Raw genomic sequence first — 7,703 nt, 5'->3', positions numbered from 1 at the left:
TAGACATGCCTAACCCAACAAATTCACCTTGCGTTGCAAGGTTGCTCTAGTGTTGTAAATAACGGAAATACAGTTCTAAATGTAACAACATTAAAAGAGAGTGGATTTCAAACCTGTAGCATAACAGCCGGTGGGAGCTAGTGACTATCTGCCGACTGCGGGCCTAACCCCAACTAGATGTGGGAGATCATCACACGTGTAGTCAGCATGGCGAACAGTCGTTTTCTGATTGTTCCCGTGATCGTGTTAGAACACTCATTCGTAGCTTCCAAATTTCCTCACGATGGTGGGTGGCCACGGGTCCCATACACAGGCCGAAATCTCAGGAGAAAAGTTGATACGCTTCCCCCAGGAGACTTGAACCTGCGCACGTCCCAAAGCCTTAGACAGCACGCCCATGTTGCCGGTTTCAAATGAAAAGGCTCATTTCGCAGCATTTCGTCAGAACTGACTTCCAAAATATCCAAGTTGGCAACCCTAAAGGCCAATGAATACATGTCGTCGGCTGGCGTCGACTGATTGTGCGACATGGCGATTCCAAGCCGACTAGTAACAGTCAACTATAAAGGAAATCGTGCCGAAGCTCCAAATGGGGACACGCCGAGCTTGTCTAAGCAGTTGAAGGAAGGATTGGTATTCTTTTAACGTTAACTTTTGATCATGGAGTGGACGAACTCGCAAGTTATAACATTAACACAAACATGTAGGGACCACAATTACCTAACTAACTAACTCTCTAACTTTCTTAAACCCGAAGGTTTATGGCTGCAGTAACATAAGCTTTAGATCTGTCTCTATCCTGGGCATTATCAATATAATCTTTCCCATCCTCACCGATTTCCTTTAGGTCCATCTTAAAGTTATCCCTCCATCTTCGTCTTGGCCTTCCTCCAGGTCTCTTACCCTCAGGTTTCCCAACATTCGTGCCATATGGCCTGCCCATCTAAGTCTACCGATTTAATCATTCTAATAATATCTGGAGAGGAATACAGATTGTGCAGTTCTACATTAGGTAAGCTTCCCCACTCACCTGTCTCCTCATCCCTTTTAAGTCCAAATATTTTCCTAAGAAATTTATTCTCAAATACTTTTAATTTTAATGTAAGGGACCAAGCTTTACATCCATATAATATTACAGGGAAGATTACTGTTTTTTTATCTATATTTTAACTATTAGTTTCTTAGTTATGGGAAAACAAATGTTTATCAAGAGAAAAGTAACACGCATTAACTGAAATAAGTCTGATTTTTATTTCCTCTTTAATATCATTTTCATTTGTTAGTATTACTCATAAGTACTTGAATTTGGAAACTGATTCATACAAGTTGTAATCAACAATTACATTTTGATTTTTACGTAACAATTAATGTAGGAACAATACAGACTTGATTGCAGAGCATTGTAATTATTTAGATTGCCAAAAGACAACTATTATGTTTGTGTTTTGGGGGTTTCTAACCGCCACCTCCTCTCGCGGAGATAAATTCTAGCTACGGGCCTGCCTGTTCAATTAGAGATTGTCAAGGGACAACTATTCTTATTTCATACACTTAGTCTGGCACTAATTTTGGTGCGAACATTGAATTATGGAACCTTTGAAAGAGTTTTCTCCGAATCAGCAACGGGATTCTTTGATATTTTTTGTGACAAATACAACTCATGCAGCATTACATATTTCAGCAAATTTGTATTATTTTTTAATGTCCAGGTTGACTTCCAAATATGCCTAATTTGACCGTACCAAAAGTGAGAATATGCGACGGAGCGGGGCACCAAACCACAATGCTGCCTAGGGCCCCAAAATAAGTAGCTACGGGATTACCCCAACTATGCGCTTACAATATGTTTAGCAACATGGAGTGTATATGACTCGAATTTGTTTCATACGACGATCTACGATCGGCATTCAGGGAGAAGGCGATAGCAGACGAACACAATTGGGACGGTGACTGATTCGTTGGTTTCCACCATCGAGCTTCAGTGTAACCTCGGAAATGCAAAGTTGAGATTGTGTGATAAAAAAGAACATTGTTGCTAACAATCAGTTATACTGTTAACAATAAGCGCATTAAATTATTTCATGGCTGAAATAGTTTTATATCATTGATGGACTATCTGATAAAGTTCCTATCGCGTTTAGAGGCACTGCAAATATTCAGTGCACGATGTTTTGTCTCCGTGCTATGGCATCAACTACACCCCTACCGCGCCTAATCCTGTCAAACATGTGTTTTTCAGATGTTTTTCAATGTTGCCAAAATATATTTTGGATCCTCTTTTAAAATGTTACTAATGATATCATAATAATATTTCTGGAAAATATAACCCACACAATTTACTTCTTAGAAATACGTGTCACGCAATCTTAAAACAATAATAAATTCACTGAGAACTAACTAGCAAGTATATTATTGCATTGTATGTACATGAAAGTTGTGCATGTCATGTGAACAAAAAGAATTATAATCGTCATGCATTTTTTGTCTTTCAGTTTATGTGCCTGTTTTCCATTATTAGCTAATTTGAAATTGAAGTGTTGAAAAAAATATATCAAACAGTTTGTTCAAACAAATGCTCTACCCCTCTTTGCGTGATTTACGGGGATAATAACAGGTTTAGGTAGTTAAGTTGGTGTTTTGAATCCACTTTATGAACAGTAAAATAACGTATTTCATGCTATAACTACTACTACTAATAATAATTATAATAATAGTAATGTTATTATTGATGTTATTATTATTCGCAGGTTGATTCTGGAACTTGGCACCCCCCCCCAACCTCCGACAAAAATTCGAGGTTTCGCCTCTGCCATAGTTTAAAGTATGGATGCGACTATATCGGTTTTATGCGGGAGAAATTCACACCAGAGGTCAGACATGAAATCGAATTCGAATCTCTCGTAATCTTAACTTAATTTCAATATCCATTAAAATAAAATGAAAAAATGAAATTTCAATACATTCACGAACCACTCCTTATAAATATCTACAACCCTTGTAACTGAAAAGGGGAGGAGATGGTCCCAAGCCACATATTTCTCCCAAACAAATCACGTTCAAAATTTCTTCTCTCGATCATAGTCTAACCCATAAAAAGGACATGTCTTCATTTTGTCTGTAAATGATTTCCATGTTATTTCATGTGAAATGTGAAATGCTGGCTTCAACGAGGAGCAAAGATAAAATCGTAGGTCACAGAAAGAGAGCAGAGTAACAATTACGGCATCCTGTGATTCCTGTTTCCTAACCAGCCTTCAGATCGATCAATATCATCTGCTATTTTTGCTCTTTGGCGAGTTCAGGTATTGGAAATATGGGAGCCGCAAAAGTGCCAAGTGAAGAACATGGATACTGGATAATAAAAAAAAAACTATGTGTGATTTTGCAATGCGTGTTTATTTCAATATTCAGTGCATGGGTGCTTTCAGTGTACATAATGTGAGATATTCCCTGTTTTCGTGCGGGTATCGGACAATCCTAGGTGATCCATTCGAATCTTTGGAACCCTTAGATTCTTGTCGTATGCTGGAATATATTCCGAGGAGAACTGTACGAAGGGAAGCCTTTATCTGTCCTATTGTTCAGGATTTCCTTCTGCTCCAGATCCTTCGTCTCCACTCACTTGTCGTCGTCTTCTATCCCCTGATCCTTCGTTTCCATTCTCGGGAGGGCTGAAGGCAATGGAGTTCTGGAAAAGACGAAGGATTTTCAATTACTCTAAACACATGACGTCATCGATATCTGACGTTTCAATATTGGTCGAAATTGAATTTGAATCGATTCAATTTTTAAACCTTTTGCAATTTTCAATATACCATTATCGAAATTTGATAAATGAGCAAACAATGTTAACTGGACTGCTTTCACATTTTTTAGAAGGGAACAAAATTATAGAATACTCTACAATCCAATATATAGATTTCTTAAGGATTGTTATTTTCAAATTGGCTTTTGCAAATTGGAACGTTCACCAGTTGGTTCTTCTTGAACTGCATAGTAATATTGTCGGAACGCTATGAAAGAAAAGACTGATAATCTCATCCCTCACTAATGCTCTTTAAGTAGGTTGAACATATTATAGGGTCAAGACAGAGCTACACGGTGTTTCAGCTGGTTTCCCTGATTATAGTATTTTTTGAAAAATAAAAATACTATAAAAAATACACATTTACACAAGGTATCATTGAAAAGAGGAAGATTCAAAGATTTATAGTTGGCGCCACCAGTTTGTCTAAGTTTCCCGCGCTGAGCTGCACTGTAACAGCAATTTCTTGAAGAACAGAAAAATTAGATTCACACAATGGAACAGAAAACGTGGAGGACGATGATTCTGTGCTTGAAAATATATGAGTAAGTAAGTGACGAGACTTATTTTCATATCACTGGTGAAGTGGATACACAAAATCATTGATGTTGGGTTAATGAAAGCCCACATAAATTTTAAGAATAATTCCAACATCTCGAGAAAATTCTTACCTGGTGTGCAATTTCGAGATATGGTGTCATTGGTCTCCTATTTTCAGGGAGTACGTCATGTCTGAAACTTACCTGGAAATGCTCAATACCTTATTCATCCTCATCAAGAAGATGAGGCCAGGTCACCACAGAAGAAGTTTGCAAATTCCTGAACAAGCATTTCGGACATCATGTCATTTAAATCGATATCATGAAATGTTCAACTGTGGCATGTATAGCCTCCCACAAGTCCAGACTTAAAAATCATGCAACTTTTTGCTTGTTACCTGAAACAAGAAGATTTATAATCTGACCCGAGTACTAACTATTAACCGTAAGATGAAGTCTGCAGGATAACCGCAAACATTTCAAAGTAAACATTTAGATGCATTTTCGACTGCATGTGTGTTCACCTACATTGTGAAACCGAACTCTATGGTGGTCATATTGAAAACATACTAATATACATTTTGAACGCATTTCTTTCCAAATGTACCTCGTGTTAGTTTGTATCTATTGTCATACTATTTTAAATGAAGGTTGAATTCAGGGCTAATCAGCTGAAACATCCTTAACAGTAAGGAGGGGTATGTAAATATTTCCAGGATTAAATTAAACGTGTCGCGGATAGATTGCCTTCAGTATAACAATAAACGTAGTTGTTAACACCCGCTAAATACAAAAATGCATAATAATTTAGAAATATTCTGCCATTGCAACCATAGGCTGCGATTGGATTTCAAAACCAGGGGAGGTTGCAGAAATTGGTGGGCAAAGACAGAATGTTTCCCTTTGTATATAATGTTTAGCATAGTGCATTGGTAAAACTGGCTAGAACTGGGGATCAATTGCCCACCTCCCCCCCTAGTCGTCGCCACTAGTCCTTCCTAAGTTTTCACCAAATTGCTACTTACCGCCATCAGAACGAAAGCCATGAGGAGAATGAGGAAAAGTGCCTTGTTTGCCATGTTATGCGGGATTAGAAAGCTGTAAAGAAAAAAGGTAGAACTTACGAATATACTTATAACATTTAGATAACCTGAACAAATAAATTAATATCCACATAATATTTTATGACTTTTACGCAGGCATGAGTAAGGAAAAGGTTTTATTCATAGAAATAAATTTGTTCCAAGTTTGGATAGAGAACATTTCTCGAGATTAGGAAAAGAACTTCACAATAGCATTTCAGCATGGAGTATGGCAGTAGAGGCTTTAGAATGTCGTTGAGGAAGGGGGAAAATGTCGCCAGTATTGTGACCGAAGTATATTTAATAAATATTTTCACATCAATATTTCACAGCAACTAGATACCTTACTAGGTGATATAATATTGAAAAACTGGTCTATTTCAAATGTGGCCGACGAGAAATCTATATTATTTAGGTTGTTAGTACCTTTGAGTCTGCTCCTCGTTTCGTTGGCACAAGACTCCAGTAATCACAGGTTGTGGTAAACAAAACTTACGAATTCACCTTAATAAAATGTATATTTTTGGATAAACGCACTTAACAACAATTTATAAACTTTATACTACATATTGCAATAATTATCGACATTTTTATCACTATATCTCTTGTTGCTATCGTACAAGGTACCTTTATTGGATATTGTATTTTTAGCTTGTTGATAAAACTCTAATTTGATACACGTGGCCAGGTAGGCACATGAAGGTTTGTCTATTTGTCCATCTGGTACTAGTTGCCTTTACTGGAATAATGTAAAAATGAACATACACAAGATTTAAACTAAATAACAAAGAAATACAGTGTAATATCCTGGTCATTACAAAGGTTGACTATTTTTGTGAGAGTTAGATTTTTCAACGAATACATTGAGTAATGGTACATATTTAAATTTTCCCTTTTCTCTACGATGGATGTAGAAGATCCAAGCCTTCCAAAATACATTTAGTGAAGTTGAAGTGGGCGAGATACATTTCTTTCTTCTAATTGTAGCTGTATAATTTAGCAATATGCCAGAAGCCATGATTAAATGTTGCAAAACAATTTGGACCATTCAACATGACCTAGCAGAAAATATTCTGCCAATTCAATCCTCCTGTCACAGTCGTCAGGAAATAATTGCTGGATTAAAGTAGGTTCTATGGCTTAATATATATATATATATAAAGAGATCTGTTGCAGGTGCATAATGTCAGAGATTACACAGCTTTCTGTTGTCTTCTTGTGAACATATCACTAAGGATTGCATCGTAGTTTGCCGTCCTCGATGTTGACCATCCTTTGTAATATCAAATGAAACCTCGATGAATGGAATGTAAAATGATACAATTCGCTAAGCAAATCGGTTAGCAAATAAATAAGGTAAAATTACTTTAAGATAGTGTAATATCAGAAACGCTGTAATCGGCAAATGTCCACTATTAATGGTGTGGCAATGAATTAATAGCGTCTTAAAACACATTTCTTGGTTCTCGAACACGGTGAGTGCAGCTGAGAGAAGAGGTGGACGTGAGAGAGAGAGAGAAGGAAAGTGAGAAAGAGAGAGACAGACGGAGATAGATAGAGAGAGAGATTACTGCGACTGGCAGGACACCTACTATGTACACAAACCTTCGCCACACTGTCACTAACGACATATCTCAAGCGCAACAGGAATCATTCCTGGCGTCTTGTCTCAAAACCGAAGTCGTACCTCCACTATTTGTTCACTCTTATGCCCTTGAAAACGGCTAATCAGAAGGACTTCCGTTTTGTCGTTCATAATCTCCCACCATCGCTGCTTTCTTAGTCTAAAAGCTATAAACTGTGTTCCAGAAAAGCGCGTCACGTATTCTATTAACATTCAAATATTGAAGTGAAGTTTCCTAGAAAACCTACAATAGTTTTGGTTAGCGAGTATTAATGACTACTTACCTTTTCAGTATATGCATTCGAGAGCTTCTGGATGCCGTATTTATGCAAATACCCAAGGCCAAACCTCCTTCCTCTGGATTTAGTGCGTGAATGTTAATGATTGCAAACGTGTGATAATATATTCTCGTCGAAGAGATCTCGTGCAAACTTTGTCCGAAAGTAAATACAGGTTGAATACTCGTATCTTTCATTGCGTGAGTATCCGTGCATACCAAAGCTTTTGCTATTTATCATAAAATTGCGCACCCCTGTGACATTTATTTTTTAAAAGGAAGACTCTATTGCAAAATGCGTACCCAAATTGGTTTCAAAACAAATTCAAGGATAATCTGCCCACAAACTGATAACAATATTATATTATTGTTACAT

At 37.2% G+C, this 7,703-nt stretch overlaps 1 long non-coding RNA gene across 1 annotated transcript; it reads right to left on the bottom strand.

Annotated features, from left to right (window-relative positions):
• Nucleotides 1–3,385: 3,385 nt before the first annotated feature.
• Nucleotides 3,386–5,438, bottom strand: LOC146001975 (uncharacterized). The gene is made up of 2 exons (XR_014443643.1): nucleotides 5,370–5,438; nucleotides 3,386–3,688 (listed from the first exon to the last, which is right to left on the bottom strand). It is a non-coding gene; the product is annotated as an uncharacterized LOC146001975 (long non-coding RNA).
• Between the last annotated feature and the right edge of the window lie 2,265 nt (nucleotides 5,439–7,703).

The sequence above is a fragment of the Lepisma saccharinum genome, chromosome 18, assembly GCF_977018435.1.
Source record: "Lepisma saccharinum chromosome 18, izLepSacc3.1, whole genome shotgun sequence".
Classification (NCBI taxonomy): Eukaryota; Metazoa; Arthropoda; class Insecta; order Zygentoma; family Lepismatidae; genus Lepisma; species Lepisma saccharinum.
This window is presented reverse-complemented; position numbering and strand designations above follow the sequence as displayed.